This window comes from Anopheles maculipalpis, chromosome 2RL, assembly GCF_943734695.1.
Source record: "Anopheles maculipalpis chromosome 2RL, idAnoMacuDA_375_x, whole genome shotgun sequence".
Taxonomy (NCBI): Eukaryota; Metazoa; Arthropoda; class Insecta; order Diptera; family Culicidae; genus Anopheles; species Anopheles maculipalpis.
This window is the reverse complement of record NC_064871.1, coordinates 77622478-77639822: the sequence shown is the minus strand read 5'-3', so window position 1 is coordinate 77639822 and position 17345 is coordinate 77622478. Positions and strand designations below refer to the sequence as shown.

The following is a 17345-nucleotide window of genomic DNA, read 5'->3' as shown; positions in this document are numbered from 1 at the left end:
CGCGTGTACCCCGACTCACCGGAAACTTTTCCTACACGAACACTTGGTTGCGAGAAATTTCTTATTCAAATCGCAAAACAGAACCCATCTTTAACAAACACTATATGCACGACGTATTTAACACTACTTTCGTCACGTTCAGTCACGTTTCTTAATCTCAATAATCCATGCCCCACCATGGTCGACACTGCGCTCGCCTATCTCGCCATCCAACGGCATCTACACGCACACGGGTGCACCCACATACACGGAAACACCTTCTTCCTATCGAACGCGAACGCACTATGATGTCATTTTCGGTGCCTTTCGGCGAAACCGATTGTCTGTTACGGGACGGTGATACGCTCCACCGTTCGATCGATCATGGCTCCAGCTGTCACACGGCTTCATACTGGCGTTTACTGTTGCACCCGCATCGTTTGACCCACTGGAGCGTATAATCGTCTTGCGATGGGGTTGCGAACGTTAAGTACGCGGGCCGCCATCAGGTAGATGAGATGAGCTGGAACGAAACGATCACTGGAGCTGGTTGATGGAGTTGCCTTCGTTCGCACACTGACAGACGAGGGTCCGCTAGTGGAGCTGTGGCTTCGGCAATGATACGAGCTGTTGAAGAAAGAGGGTTGTTTGTGGAGAAGAAAAACATCATTAGCTGTCGGTAGATGTTAATTAAAGAAAAATATTATGTGAAACGAGGATTACTGTGCGATAAATTCAGCTGCTTAATTTTATCGTCAACGGTTAACGGCTGCGTAGTTTAATATACGAGCGCCTGGCAGTATGCATTCTACGGTTTCGATTCGAAAAAAGGTGTTTGATATATAAATTACTCTGCACCATGAAAAGGAATAATAAGCAGTTTTGTACTTCTCAATAAGTGCATAAAGATGTCGTAGAATATTTCTTTAAAGTAGAAAATGCATTTAAAGTGAGGGTCATAATTCATAAGTCATAAGAGACGATAAAATAATTGCAAGACATTAAAAGGAAACCTTGGGAAACATAAACTAGAAGGAATAGAAATAAAATGGTTAACAAGGTGTAATATTCACTGTATTATATTAGAATGTAAATGATAAATAGAAAAAACTCTAATAAAAAGTGAAAAACTTATGGGTTTTATAAACAACGAATAATAATATTAAAATTGATTTATGAAGCTTACATCGATGAAGCTTCTTAAAGGCATGATAAAAGTAGAAAGAAATTGTCGTGCGATTGAGTCACACTTTTCAATAATTTTTCACATAATTTCGTAAAAACATCTGGACATTTACAATCAAAAATAGTTTCGAATAAATGTATTCAAATACATTTCGAGTAATAGATTTTTAAATTGTTTACTTATTTATTTTTTTTCAGTATGACGGCTTGTATCGTATCGTCTTTTTTTTTTAATTATCTAATTGCATTTGAAAATGAAAATCATATGATTCACGTAATGCTCTATTAATTTGGAAAACTCATTCTCTCTACATTTAAAAAAAATTATTTAAACAAAAAATTATTGAATGTTAAACAAAAAAAAAACATATAGAAAACTCACTTCCCTCGTTCACAGCATCATGTGGATCGGTTTTTAATTAATTTATTATTTCACACCCAAATGCACCCGGCACTACATGCGTTCGTGTGCATTCACACGAATAAAATGGTTCCCACGGACAAACATTGTTCTGCACCCACCTTCCCTGCTCAAAAAGCTGTTAGAATTCGACTACTTCGGGTGGAATTAATTTCAATCCACTGCATAAACGGTTTGGAAAACTGTCGATGTACACACCCTCAGCCACCCGTGACGAATGTTTTGACGAACGGTTAAGCTTGCCGGGAATTGCTCAACACGGTTGCACTTGCTCGCGTGAGGATAAACACAAAAAAGGCGATTCACACCACCCGGGCAAGGTAATTCAATACCGGGTCAAAGAGTGGGGCACGGTTTCGTGCTGACCGCGATGCAGCTTTAGGAAAAGAGTACTATACTCGCACACGGGACCGATTGTTCTAATTGAATTTACACCAAAAAAAAAAAAAATGCTTGTTGACATCAAACAATCGATCGAACGGATGGAATCGGTGGTTGCGAGCTGTCGAACTGAACATTCGGTGGTAAATTGCGAAATTTGTTGTGATGCATGCTTGATGGCGTATTGTTTTTTGATGTCAAGTCGTGGTACGATTCAAATATGCATATTAATAAATAACGGAATCGACGATGGGTCATTTATTCGTCTCCGTATATGCATGAAAATATTTCAATATTAGATGCACCGCGGTTGTGCATGTAATTGGAACAGTTTTAGGCGAAATATTCCCAAGTTTTTATAATAAAATATAAAACACATTGAAACCATCATTCTTCTTAATAAAATCACTATAATTGTACACGGTTTGTCCTAATCGTCATAAAGCCAATCGGTTGTACCCAGAGCTACACCGGACACTCGAATCGGAAATGAGCAACTCGATTTAGATAATGTCAACAAGGGATCTATTTGCTCTTGTCAAATCTACTTACTCAAATAACAAACGCGTTCCGGTAACTTGTCACGTGTCAACGTACGGGTGTCAGAGGGCAACGGCAACCCAAACTGCTGTACATGCCCTTTTCGGTGCCGAAATAATTTCCCCAAAACTACCCCGAGGAATAAAACCCTCTCCGATGCTTCATTAGCTCATTCGATTTGATTATGCTAATGGAAGGAAATCAACCGCTGGCAGCGCACCGTGAATCGGTCACACGGTCGGCCGCCGCCGACTATCTTGAGTGGTATTGAAGGTCAATTTTTCTGGTTTTGTCTTGTTCTTCTTTTCATCCGCTGCGCGATGATTACATTTCCTTTTTGGGGTCGTCGCTTCACTTTGCTGCTTGGTTCACCCTTACGTTTGGGTCAACCATGAATCTCTACCAACGGGGTTAGCCCAAACAGGACTGATGCGATGATCGATTCCGTAATCGTGGGACCATTTTACTGGAGACCTGCTTTTCGTCGGACCGTATTGAGATTGGTTGGGTCCGTAAGTGAGAGGCCAACACACTTGGGATTGTTTTTTTTTTTTTGCGGTAACGGCCTACATAAAGGCACATCACTAAGTGCACAAACTGGGCGTGTTATCTTGATGGAATAATGATTTGATGTGGTACATATTATATTTTACTGCTCAGACGTGTTGAATAGATTTGTTTTCACAATCGAAAACAACTTGAGGATTTTGTTCATTGCATTTTCGGTAGGAGATTTGAAAAATAATATTTAAATTTCACTTATTAACAATAAAGTCAACCTTAAATAAATTACATTCTTTTGCTACATAATCTTCGGGGCACAATAAATACACCAATTAAAAATTCTAAACTTGAAAAGTAATCAATTATGTACTTTTATGATTGATTTATGCTACAAATATTTCCAAAAACATTATCGAGACATGAAGGACAGCCGTCAAAAATTTTAACCAGCTATACGTTAATCACGTGCCTTCTAGAGTCCATTATTTGATCCTCAATTTAACCTATACCTTGTGTTACTTTTATTAAATTGTTCCCAGATCGCTCTGCACCTGAACATCTAGCTCCATAGGCTCGAATGAAACCAGCCAAGGATAATAAATCAAGCAAATAAAAACACTCACGAGCTGGAAAAAAGTTGAGTAAATCAATTAACAGCATTTTTTCACCGTTTCACTTCATAGCTTTCATACACTTCACAAACGAGCGAACACTACACAACCGACATTACCAGCAACATACACCTCGACAGCGTACGAAACCTTCCACGTGTTCTGGCGGGTCCGTGTATCATATCACGCCAACACTCGACTACACGCAACTTGCGGAAGCTGACGTGATGAATTTATTATGATTTTTCCGACAAACTTCGGCCTCGCAAATGGCACAAACCGAGCGAATGCTCGTAGTTGTTTTGCATCGTTTTTGTGTCCCTTTTTTTTTTGCACTACTATTGGCGTTGATGATCTCCGAGACAAAGGTATAAAATACACGCAAGAGAGCGTGAGTATATACGCAACCAAACAAGCATCTGCAGGAGGTGCTCGAGCGCCGTTGTCCAAAAATGTAAAATAGCATTTCACGGTTCCTTTCCGACTGGGCTTTAAGGGCTGTCAAGGGACGATAGTAGGTGAAAACTGGATGTCGATAGGCCGCAAGAGATGGATGTTAGAAAAGAATCTACAAAATCATACGGCACGCATTCCCCGTGCGGTAACAACTGAAGCATAGTGTCGAAATTTTCAATTTAATTAAATTCTAAAGCTCCCAACGGCGAGCGCATCAATGGAGGCTGTCTATGACCGATCAGCGCTAGTAACCAAATACTGGTAATATTGGAGCGGAGGTAAACCGTTGGGAATGCAGAAAAAGCATTTCTTCTTTTTTTAGGAAGCACAATCGCTACCCAGTCTGCCCGCTGAATGCAGTCAGGCATACCAGCGAGTCATCAAATACCGAATGAAAGCTACCAGTAACAAATGGTAATCTGTCCCACCTCCTGTGCTAGTAAAACAGTCTGGACACGTGCTACGAACAATAAACGGCACAGTTTAGCAGAGAGTATGAATTGATGCCAAAAAAAAGTTTCAATACCGCATGTACTCGGCCCATCAGGGAAGCTGATAGTTGCTTCCAGCTTGACAAATTACATTTTCATCCGAATTTTTGTACCTACAAAATGAAATGAACAGCAAAACACTGTACATGGTTGAGGAATGTTCTCCACTATTTTCAGTCGTCATTTGTTGCGTTTCGCAACGTTAACACTCTGCAGGAATTTCAGACATTTAGCGAAATGATGAAATTGTCACGACTAGTCACGCAATCCGAAACCAAGTGACAATGAATGTAATAGATCCAGCAATTTCATTCCTGCATGTTTCTGTCAATTGAATTTCAATTGAATTCATTGCTTTATTAAATGGTTTGCTGCTGCGTATCGTTTAACAATGATATTATTACTGAATTATCTGAAAGAATCTCACCAAAGTTAACGGTCTATTGCGGTAATCCAGTAGTTGGAAAATGATTGTACATCATGCGCCTGTTAATATGCAATCTGTTGCACATAATTTAATTTAAAGCAGTACTCTGCCAGATTAGTTTTAAATTAATTTATAGAAACAGTGTATTCCTCGCATAACCATTACAGATTTCCAATTGTACACTAATTCAATAAGAAAACACAAGAGCACGTGTAATTTGGTATGCATCCATGATGGCCTGGCCGTATAGTGCTTACAAACAAGTTGTACGAAGAGTACAGAACAGCAGGGAAAAGTAAACCAAGCTCACTCGTTACAATCTTTCATCTTTCTTTATTCATGCTCTTAAATAATAAATTGTGCAGCTGAATTGATAAATAAAAGCATTTTAATTCGTTTCGTTATCTTTGATTTCCATTTCGTTCGTTTCACCGCAAGTGTTATTTATTCAAATTGAAGGGAATGAATTTATTCGTTAATTGGAATAATGAAGCTTCGTATGTAATGAATGAACCTTGTTATTCTTTAATACCACAAGGATCAACTGATAACTGATAGAAACCAATTATGGAAAAACATAATTATTAAAACTGTGTCATTTTGAACTGAAGAACGCATGGCGTTTCGTTACGCATAAAGATTGTTTGACAAAATACTACTCATTTAAAAAAATTATAAAAGTTCAAATAGCAAAAGCAATTCCGAGCATGGGAAACAAAGACACTCTTAATTTAGTACTTAAAAATCGTCATGACTGAAAAGTTAATTAAATGGTTTTGTTCTAACTCGACCTCCGAGTTTGATGTATAAACAGAGCGCGACCCACTTACGAAGGAGGAGCATTCGTGCTGAGTGCAGGGGCCGGACTCAGTCCGACCAAAAATGCATAACAGGTTGGCTGATAAGTCCCCGGTCTGAAACATAGAATGTGCCGCTAGTATTAAATGCATATTATTTTTATATAGCAACAACCTTCAAATGATTCGTGTCAAAATTTGACGTTTTTATGTCAATTAGTTTGTGAGACAGAGCGTCTTTTGTCAAGCAACTTTTGGAAGCTTGACGAACGAAAAAAGAACGAAGAAGAAAGAAAGTGTTGTTCCACCAAGACAACGCACCGTGCCACAAATCATTGAGAACGATGGCAAAAATTCATGAATTGGGCTTCGAATTGCTTCCCCACCCACCGTATTCTCCAGATCTGGCCCCCAGCGACTTTTTCTTGTTCTCAGACCTCAAAAGGATGCTCGCAGGAAAAAAATTTGACTGCAATGAAGAGGTGGTCGCCGAAACTGAGGCCTATTTTGAGGCAAAACCGAAGGAGTACTACCAAAATGGTATCAAAAAATTGGAAGGTCGTTATAATCGTTGTATCGCTCTTGAACGGAACTATGTTGAATGTTAAAAACGAATTTTGACAAAAAATGTGTTTTTCTTTGTTAGACTGGGGACTTATCAGCCAACCTGTTAAAAAAGGGCAACTAATAAAATAAAACTATCTTACGAAAACGAACACCACAGCGGTAATTATAATTAATTTACAGCGCAAGAAAGCATCCGAACTTCCCAGCTCGTACAGGTTATATTATCAGTCACTCAATAAAATAATCCATTGGGGAATACATACATGCAGATTGTGAGGAATATTCAAAAATAAAAAAGAAATTAGTTGCATGGTGATGATCGGTTTTCTACCGATGCGTCAAAATACTGACACTCTCAAAAACATGAAAATTGCCTACCTTTAGGCACATAAATATCACTTTATTCGCTATTGTAAACCAAAAATGCAAAATAATTGCTTTTCCAAATGGGCATACTTACTTACTTACTTTTCAGACGCTACTCAGCACGTCAAGTTTGCTAGACGATATCAACATTGAGCTTGTCATTGTAGCGACTTCTTTCTTCTGGACTAAGAGAGGTTCGTTAAGTTTTGGAACACAGCCCATTTCTCAGGGGTGTACAGGTGAGTACGGGGACTGTAAAGGTTTTATTCATTCCTATCTTTCTTCTTCACAACGGCTGCTTTGCATTTAGAAGTGTTCTCAAGCTAAAGTTTGACCGGGTTGGTTGGATAAGGCAAGGTTTTGGACGAACTAAAGGTGCGTTCACCTTTCTGTACATCTGCATGATGCATAACAAGACATTGTATGCACAAAAGCACACAACTACGTTTACAAGGTCAAACTATCTTTCATTTAAAAGTAAAAAGTACCCAAAGAATATCCCAGTTGATGCCATTTGTGCCGCGGCGAACAGAAAAGCTTTCCATTTAACCGCCAAGTAACCCTAGGAACCAACCTCTGGTTAGAAAATAGACGCCCAGTTCTTTAATGAGTTTCCTGTGTTTGCTTTTAATTTGAATCTATTTGAATTTGATCATCGGTGGTCTCCACACTCGTACCGGTACAGACAGCTACCCTTTCAGCATCCCAAATCGAACGAAGAGATAGCCCGATAGCTTAACGAGTTACTCTCCACTGACCATCGGCAGCAATTGATCGGAAATGGACTATCTTTGCCGACGGTAAGATAAGCAGCAAAAGCGAAAACCTCCACACCAACACCAGCTTGCTATATCCCCATCGATTACTCCACCCTTATTCTGCCCGGTTCGAATCGTCCTACCCAACCTACCTAACCCATGCCCTATTGTCCGGCACCGATTGAACGTTACTCAACCGTTGCACGGGAAAACCCATCATGGAATAATATTTGCATCCGTAATGAACACATTTTCGTACGAGAACTAGCTCTGTACGTAGTGGCATGGATGGTACCTTGAGAATGGAAACGAAACGGTGAGCCCACTGTCTGTGTCTTGCAGCGTGTCGTGTGTGGAAGTCTTGCATCTTTCAACACACTGCACAAGACACAAGTCGAAAGGATGGCGTGACCGTTGGGAAGCATAAATTGAAATCTGATTGATTGCTGCATCGAAATCGGTAACGGTTGATGAGCTTTCTCCGTAGTGGCTCATCTGTTGCATATCTGTTTGCAATCGATGCAATAATGTAGCATTTTGGGACGAACAGTTACCTGAGTAAACTGGTTGTTGAGTTGAAAACAAGCAACGATATCTGAAGTTTTGTTGAATGCACTTTTGGGAAATAAGATTGATACTGTTTGATAATACTAAAAATAGCAAACTTTGTCATCACATAGTCTTCACACGGTACCACATCTGAATAGTATCAGCAACGTAAATAGAAAACAATAAGTTTTGCACCAACCATTCAACTACCCGAAGCGCTTAGTTGTCGCTAACAGTAAACTTGTTGCTAGCGGCACAGGACATCTGTCCCTGCGAGCGATACGCTTTCCAGGCCAAACCGTGTCCAACGCAGAAATAATCGCCCAACACTTGTGCTCAAAGCACCGCTCGATTAGTATCGTCTGCAATGTCCACTATCCATTGTGTGTGTGTGTACCGGCAGCCTTTGCTAATTTATGCTACGCAATGGTTGTGGGATGAAAATGTGGAAAAAAATGCCACATGTCCGTACGGTCGGCGTTGTCATCTGTCGATGGCATTGAAAGTTCCATTAGAAGGGTCGAATTGTTCCGATGTGGAATTTATTTACCGCGACGTGCGAATGTTTTGCATTTTCTAAATAAAATTACATTATTTGATAATAAAAAGACATTCTGCTTGAGGATATTTTTACTGTAGTTTAGTTTAAGTTTTAAGTAATTATTGAATTGCCAATTATTCTAACATCTTCTCATCAACATATTCTCTAATTGAAATCAAAAGCCTTAATTAATCGATGGCAGCATAGTTTAGCTTATGCCATCCGTAAATTTGCCCCCTATTGTGCGCGTCAACTGTGCACCTTCTATTTAACCCTCAGCTAGGATAAGCTCAAGTATCATGCACACACATCTTTTCACAGAATTCATTTCCAGCACACTTTATTTACGTAGTGGATTTGCTAAACTTCATCGTATTCACTAACTCGCCCACCCTGTTCGGCTTTGCCAATCCTGAGATTAGAGTGGGCTGCGATACCCACCCAGATAAAGCAACAAATATGGAGCCATGAATTTGTGCAACTGATGTCGAAGGTTGAAAAGTTTGTAAAACATAACCAGCCTAACGTGGCCGTGTGGCGATGGCAGTACCACGGATTAAACACAACACAGGGGCAAGCTTACCACGCTCGCACGCTGGAGTTGATGTAAAATTTGATGTTTATGCTAGTGCTCGGTAACAGAATCGAAAGTTTGCTAACATTTTGCAGTTTTCGGAGAGCGGTGTATTGATTCAGTTTATGGACATTGGTGGCGGATTTGGAAAACTGATTCCAGGTTTTATTGACAGATTTAATAGTTTTATCAGTGATTTTAAATGAGCTGTTTTCTGTTTTTTCCCCGAGATTAAAAAGATTGTACAGGTAATGTGACAAACCTCACTCATGTAGAAATTTTGATTTAACTTCACGTTTATGAACTACGCCAAATCGAACACTCAACAGTTAAAAACAGTAAGCAAATCAAGTAAAGGCACAGCATAAATATCATATGCGCCTCCCCTTATCATTAAAAGTTACTAAACTATTAAATTAATAACAAACATGCTATGACTAATGAGGTTGTGAAATAAGACAGATTATCTGGATTATGTGGCAAGAAAATATTAAATTCTTCCACTCGCAATCAGGCACAAAAGCAAACTTATTCCTAAAATGTAGTCATTTAAATGAATTTCTAAAACCTGCGTTGGCTTTCGAATCGCCAAAGAACGTTATAAGGCAATCAGAAAATGCTGTATAACCATTCTTCATGTTAGTTACTGGTTTACGAGACTTATTAATACTACTTAATTGAAGGAAGGATGGATCATATCATTTCAGGGAAAAAACCGAATAGGATTCGAATCCCGGTCTTGCCATGTGGAACTACCAAAACTAAAGTCAAAAATAAATGGTTTTGAAAACCTTAATCAGATGTGGTTACATGAAAAGTAGAACACATTGATCCATTTATATTAGTAGACTAAATTAGTGAAGCCTTATTCCAGAATCTTTTATTGACCATCTACAGGAAAACGCCTAAAGTTGTGCAATACGCAGTACACAAATTATACACTACCTATTCAATATTTATTTTACACAAACCGAGTTGAAATTACATCACAACCGAATCTACCAACCACGAAAGCAGGACTGAACTTTGCTTTCATTGTTCATTGTGGCTGTAACGTTTTCCAACAAATTTCTCTATTTCTGCTTAACGATCCACGTAGACAAAAGTACAAAAAAGCACACTCACACAATACACTCGTAAAATAACCTTACACAGGGTTGTGGATTTTGGAGCAGCTTAGAACCGCACCGGAGACCCGCTCAACATTCTCGCAATCTGTGTGTGTGTGTGTGTGAGAGATTGTAGAAATAAAATAATCATTCCTAGCAGAATGGGCTAGTCAAATGAAACCTTCGTCTAAGCCGTCAAAAGCGGATTAGCCGCTTCGAGGAGTGAATGTATTGTTGCCAGAAAGGAAAATTCACCCCCTACGTGAAATTTTCCACTCCCAGCGTGCATCCTTTCGCGTCCGGAAATTATATTCTCAACACCGCGCTTCTCCAAACAACATCATCGACATTGTAGTTTCTACCACCGAGCACACGCACCGCTGCAGAAGCTGCCAAAGCTGGTAATCTTTGTCTATCATTTCAAGCTTCGAAGCATTTTGAGGTTCCGGTTTTATATGGAACGAAACGCGCGCCACGGTTCTGGCAATCCGGAACATTACGCTGCTAGGATGATAGATCACGCGCGAACTTAAAACAATCCTCTGCTTGCTTTCCTTTGCCGGGAAAAAAGAGCCATCCCGGCAAGGCGGGTGTGCTAGATCTACGGAATGCAAATGTAATCCACACAATTTCGCTAGACCGAGACACGATGCGCAGGGCAAGGCCACAAAACAAATAACGAGCGCGCGCGGCCCGAGAAATGGAGAGAAAACAAACGTTTATTGCACACCTTTGACGTTTCTTTCGGACGGACGTGTTTGATCGCATGAGATCGCTCCGTTTTAGACTTTTTGTTTTTGTCTAGATTTAGGGGGGGGGGGGGGGGATGTGGTGTCAAAGGGCAACATAAAAACCTCGGAAAGATGCCTTCTCCATTTCGGCTTCACAGCTGCACTGGGAAAATGATATTGCCTCCGAAAGGTCGCTCACGACTGCCACTGGAAGGTAATTTAAGGATTACGACTATTTGCTAGGCGGCCGGAGGACGCTCGCTTTGATCCGGACTCCTGCCGTCCCTGTCCGGACATTGTGTGTTTTAAGGACGAGTCTACGGTCACAGCACTGGTGGTGGAAACAAAGTTATCGCATTCGGTCATAAAGCAATGTGGGAAGGTATGTGTGCAGCTGCAAAACGACAAAGACTGATAATATGAGAGCAAAAAGGAGCGAAACATCACACGATAACAGTAGCGCAGTGTCTAGTAATGTCCTTTGAGCTATTCGCAACCGGACCCATACCGTTTCTATACGATTTTATTTGCTCTCCCTTCTCGGTGACCCTGACCGTGGGGACTGTTTGCCTTGATCCATTTGTTTTTGTGCGCTTCCTGGGCTAGCCGGGTTTTTCCAACGCACACAGCCACACCCGGGAAATGACCTTAAGCGGAAGTGAAAAATAATATAAAGCTCAACCGACTGCTGGACCACCGTCAGCGACGACGACGACAACGACGAATGTGAGCCACTTTTCAAACAGTTGAGATGAACTACTACTAGTCGCTCGCTGCTCGTTTTGCACCGCGCCGCTGCTGAGAGATGAAATAGGAATAAAATATTCCAAAATGCGCTTTACCGAACCCTTCTACCGTTCGTCGCTTAACCTCACATTGAACCGTACCTCCATCCACAAGCAACATTTTATAGTGCACTTCACACACACACACACACAAACTTATACATAAAATGAATCGCCCGGGATCGGATGTCTTCTCGGCAAATTTATGGTATGGAATCGGTGTCGGTTTTTTCTCTGCCCGTTTTTTATTCGTTTTTGGTTTTTCACAGCAGAACAATCGCAATCTGCTACATTACGTCAGCTTTGGTCTAGCGGGTACCATGCCACTACGCCGCAGAGCACTACGAGGCACTACATGAACAACAATGCCACGAGCTGTCAGATTACACACACACACACACTGGTCCTGGACATAAAAACGGTAGCAAAAGACGCTCAAATTGCCAATAAACTAAATGACCTACACATTTTGTGGTGGTATGTAAATTTTCCTCCCATCTCTTGTACAGGCAGGAAAATAAATTGTCGTCACGAATCGGCTAGAGGAACAGTGAGTAAAAAAAGCACACACACACACATCAATCGGTGATCTGTTTAATATGGAATAAAATAGACTCACCCGCACGGTCCAAAAACCCTCCTGCTCAAGGTACTTGCTTGCTTGCTTCAATTTATTTCATTTAATATCCCCGGCTAGGCAAAATCATGCACATGTCACCGTGCCGAGCCCCTGTCATGCCCCATTGTTCTGGATGGATGACATTTTGTCTACGGCCGAAACTCGAAAAAGCAAACAACGATGAATAAATAAATAACCATTGAGGTTTTTCTTTTTTCCTGCAAATGAAGGGCGCTCACTGCTGGCCCGGGAGGACCTGTTGGACGTTTTGTAAGGTTGAAATGGATTGGATATTATTTTACTCGCTTGATTTTATTTCTCTCGTTCGGAGAAGCTACTTTATGATCTTCTTAAATATGGGTTTAAATTTAAATAAAAGCATTTTGAAATTTTTCCTTTCGTTTTGCTTATTGCTCACATAAGCTTTGTTGAAGCGATGGAATTTTTAAGTTCAAATCCTTCAAACAAAAAGTCCTTCATAATGTAGAAACAAACTGCATTTCAATGAAAAACTATTGCAATTTCAAACAAACTTTAAAACTCTACAAAAAAACATACATTTATCACAAGCGAACGTGTAAATTTTTCTGTACAACGCTTGATGGCACAATAGACGTTAGTAAATTGTTGCTGCCCTATTCATTTTCTTCTTTGGCTCTACAACCTGCAGAAGAGCAAGGTCTACCATCACTAGCTTTCCTTTATTTGATTAGACTAGTAGTGGAAGGAGGTCAGCCCTGCGTACGGTCGAGAAAGTACAGATGCGATTCTACATGCTGCCATGTAAAGACACCGTTATTGCCTCGTCTCCTGAACCACCGTGAGCAGTTGCTGTCCTACAAATTGTCATCTACCTCCCGCGCCAAACGATTTGCTGTTCTACAAATGCATAAATTTAGGCGTCTTTTTAACGAACAAAAAGATCATAATGTTTAGAATTTCGAACCAAATACTCGTCATCAACGGGCGATGATTTGCGTTGACAGATGAAAATAATAATTTATTTTGCCACAATAACATAAAAGCAATACGGCCTGGCCGTCCTTACGGTATAAAAAGAAACACTAGAATGGCTATTTGGTTGTTTGCGCCTAGCGTTATGCAAAAGAAAATAATAAAAGTCGCCTCTTTTATATCTTAATTTTAAGTTCCTTATGTCTGTTATTAGAGTTCGTACTTCAATATAATGATTTAATTAAAATCAAAACAAAATAAATTAAAATGTCACTGAAAAGACACAACCAGTAATGTGTTTTACTGCGTTCATTTAAGGAAGCATTTTTACATTTGAATATTGTATCTGTCAGTTAAAAAAATTGAAAAATGAAACATTATACACCTGTACAAAATAGAGCACCAACAAATAAGCGAAATAAATGTTATGAAAATCATCTTAAAAACTGCTCTCAACTGGCTAATCCAACTCATTATATACCGAATCATATTGATACAGTGACACACCCTTACCTCGATGATTCGGCTCCACAATAATTCAGTTGCAGCAGTACGATCGAACGACGACACTCAAGCTAAAATAAACAAAACATTCCTAACCCCACGTGGCCGCCAACGAAAACAAGTCAGACAGAAAGCAGCAGCAGCAGCAGCAAAAAAAAAAACAGTTAAAACCTTCCGACCTGTTAAAAAATGGAAACAAAACGCTGGCATTTAGTTGCAGAAGCATGCCACTAACACGCTTGCATGACACGTGCCTTGGTAAAAATGCACATCAACAAAAAAAAAAAAGCAATACCTCCAACAAGCCAGTGGAAGCCATATTGGAAAACATAAATCAAACTTCTGTGAACCATCCCGCCACTAAATTGATGATCATTTCTGTTCGGACAGAGAGAGAGCAAAACGAAAAGTATGCAAAAAAAGTTCCCTCTCATACTTTTCTTCTCTTAGGAATGGTTTCGTTTTTTTTTTAAGTAAACGAATCGTTGGGTGTGTTGTGTCTGCTGCACGCGCGATGGATCAACGAGGAAAATTAATTATGAATGTGGGTTTTCCGCTAATGAGCCGGTAGCCCAGCCGGTCACTGTGAGCGTGAAACAGGCAACACAAAGGAAGGGTATTTGCTATTGTGTACGTATGTGGGTGGCATATCGTTATGAATCGTCGACACCATGAATCGATTGCAGACGAAGATGAATGAAGGTTTTTCTGGAAGGTCAGTGTGGAAATTTTTTTTTTTACAAACATTTATTGGTGGTCTTTGATGTCTACTACGGCATTCAACATAGATAGAAACAAACATTAAAGGACACTGTTCCATTTCGATGGAACGAGCGAGATGCGCGGTCTAAGGAACGGGCGAGAATGGCGGGCTGAGGAAGGAGAGAGAGGTGCGGGGTGAGGAGCGAACGGAAGGCTGTCCGAGTGGCATCTGTTTTGGCGACAATTGTCTGGAACGGCGGCACCCGCAATTGTTGTTCGATCTCATCGACACCGGCCAGAATTCCGCGAAACCCACCGTAGAATGCAAACGGGCGGCTTGTGTGGTCGGACGGACCAGAGAAGCGAGGCAAGCGAGTTGCGGCTTTTCGCCGGACCACGTTAAGGGGGAACAGAGAGGGAATGAAGAGATAAGGAGAGAGTGAGAGAAGAGAGGGAATTATGAAATTTAGTTGTGACCGAGTGGAGTGGGTCAGTCTGATGAAAACCGCGAATGAGTTAAGTCGCAACCAATAAAGTTGTGCGTACAGGATTACCGTGTTCAGTACATTGCGTTAGGTTATCCGCTGAGATATCACATTGGTCCTTCGAACTTCGGATATTGACCCTTTGTGCTTTGGATATCGGTAAAAATCGCGTCATCATGACTCGAACGCCTCGGACGTCTCGCACTCCAACCGTAAAGCCGGCGCCACAACCCGGTTGGGTGGATGTAATTGTTGCTGTAAGGCCGCATGTGCACATGCGTGACCTTGCGTATGGCGAATTGATTCGCATAAGGGACAACATTGTGCAGGCGAAGGAAGAGGGAAAGGCGCTGACCGCGGTACAGTGCAAAGTGTTCGGGAAGAAGGCAGATAGTGCTTTAGAAGAACACAACAAACATTATGGTGAGATCATAAAACATGACGAAAGTGAAGTGCATGACGACAAGTTTAAGGAGACAGTGAAATTGCATGAGGAGGTGATGATGGAAATAGAAAGTGCATCTGAAGCCCTTGCGGCACAGTCCATTTCACCAAAAGCATTGATACCTGCTCCTAGCGTTTCGTCAGTGATTGTGAATGCTCCGCTTCCTCGGCCAATACCTTCGTTCAGTGGCAAGTATGAGGAGTGGGCGCGGTTTAAAACAATATTCAAAGATATTGTTGACAAAAGTAGTGAAGATTCGCGTATCAAGTTGTATCATCTTGAAAAGGCCTTGAGTGGTGAGGCTGCCAAGGTAATAGATGAGAAAACAATAAACGACGGTAATTATGAACGTGCGTGGCAACTGTTATCCGAACGTTATGATAACAAACGGCGTATGGTAGACTTACATATTAGTGGACTTTTGAATTTGAAAAAAGTGAATGAGGAAAGTTATGTAGGTTTGCGCGGTTTGGTTGAATCGGTTGAAAGTCACGTGGAAAATCTAAAGTATTTAGGTGAAAACTTTACTGGTCTGTCGTGTGCGATGGTGATACATTTGATAGCGAATGCGTTAGATATTGAAACAAAGAAACTATGGGAAGCGAGTGTCCCTAGAAACGAACTTCCTTGTTATGAAAAAACCTTGTGCTTCCTAAAAGAAAGAGTGTCGGTTCTAGAAAGGTGCCAAGGAAATGTTGCAGCGGGGCAAAGGGGACGTTTTGTTTCGAAAGGGCCCAGCTCAAGTGGTGTTACGCCTATGAGATCGAATGCAGCTACAACCGTGTGCAGTGTAGTTGTGTGTGAATTGTGTAAGGGTGCCCATGAAACGTTCAAGTGCTCTGAGCTGATGCGACTGCATGGAAAGGATCGGGAAAGTTTTATTAGATCGAAGCGTCTTTGCTTAATTTGCCTAAAACCGGGACATTGGCGAAATCGTTGCAAATCGCATTTGAAATGTAACAGGTGCCACAGACCACACAACACGGTATTGCATTGGGACAACGGTCCAGAACCGGTTTCAAGGGAACCCGAACAAGTGAGCGCGAGCCAGCATGTGAACAATACCGATGCGGCGGGAAGTATTGTTCTCTTGCAAACCGTCTTGCTTTACGCGGAATTACCAAACAAAGAGGTGTTGTTGTGTCGTGCGATGTTGGACAGTGGATCGCAAATCAGTTGTGTGACTGAAGCGCTTGCAACGAAATTAGGCGTAAATTTGGTAAACGTGAACGTACCGGTTAAGGGGATTGGCAACGTTGAATCTTCGGTGAAGAAAAAGTGTACTTTTACAGTGAAATCTCGGTGTAGTGATTTTGCTATGGACGTGACATGTTTTGTGTATCGTGAAATAACAGGTAGAATACCCTCTGTGTATTTCGATACGTCGAAGTGGAATTTGCCTGATAAATCGATGTTGGCCGATCCATATTTCAACAATCCAAGTTGTGTAGACATTTTATTGGGAATGGATTGTCTTTCGGAAATAATGGCATCTGGTTCAGTGAAATTGGCAAAAACACTTCCCATGATGACGGACACTCATTTCGGATGGGTGATAGGTGGACGTGTTGCGGAAATACACAAAGAGCGTGAGGTGTACACAAATGTTGTGACAAAAGAAAATTTGGAAACAATAGTGCAAAGGTTTTGGGAAGTTGAAGATGTGACAAGTGAGCGTTCCGTGAAGGTGGAAGACGAGATATGTGAAGAACATTTTGTGAAGACACATTATCGTGAATCCAGTGGCAGGTATGTTGTGCAGTTGCCTTTAAGGGAATCGATAAGCCAATTGTGTTGTTCGCGAAGTGTAGCGCTGCGTAGGTTTTATTTGTTGGAAACAAAACTGTTGAAAAATCCATCGTTA

General features: G+C 41.0%; 3 protein-coding genes across 6 annotated transcripts in view; 2 read left to right on the top strand and 1 right to left on the bottom strand.

Annotated features, from left to right (window-relative positions):
- Positions 1-17345, bottom strand: part of LOC126568493 (protein TEX261) — a 231306-nt gene that overhangs the window by 5969 nt on the left and 207992 nt on the right. The gene's annotated exons all lie outside the window — the stretch shown is intronic.
- Positions 1-17345, top strand: part of LOC126568292 (uncharacterized) — a 308783-nt gene that overhangs the window by 123882 nt on the left and 167556 nt on the right. The gene's annotated exons all lie outside the window — the stretch shown is intronic.
- Positions 1-17345, top strand: part of LOC126567823 (solute carrier family 12 member 4) — a 486521-nt gene that overhangs the window by 454820 nt on the left and 14356 nt on the right. The window lies entirely within an intron of this gene.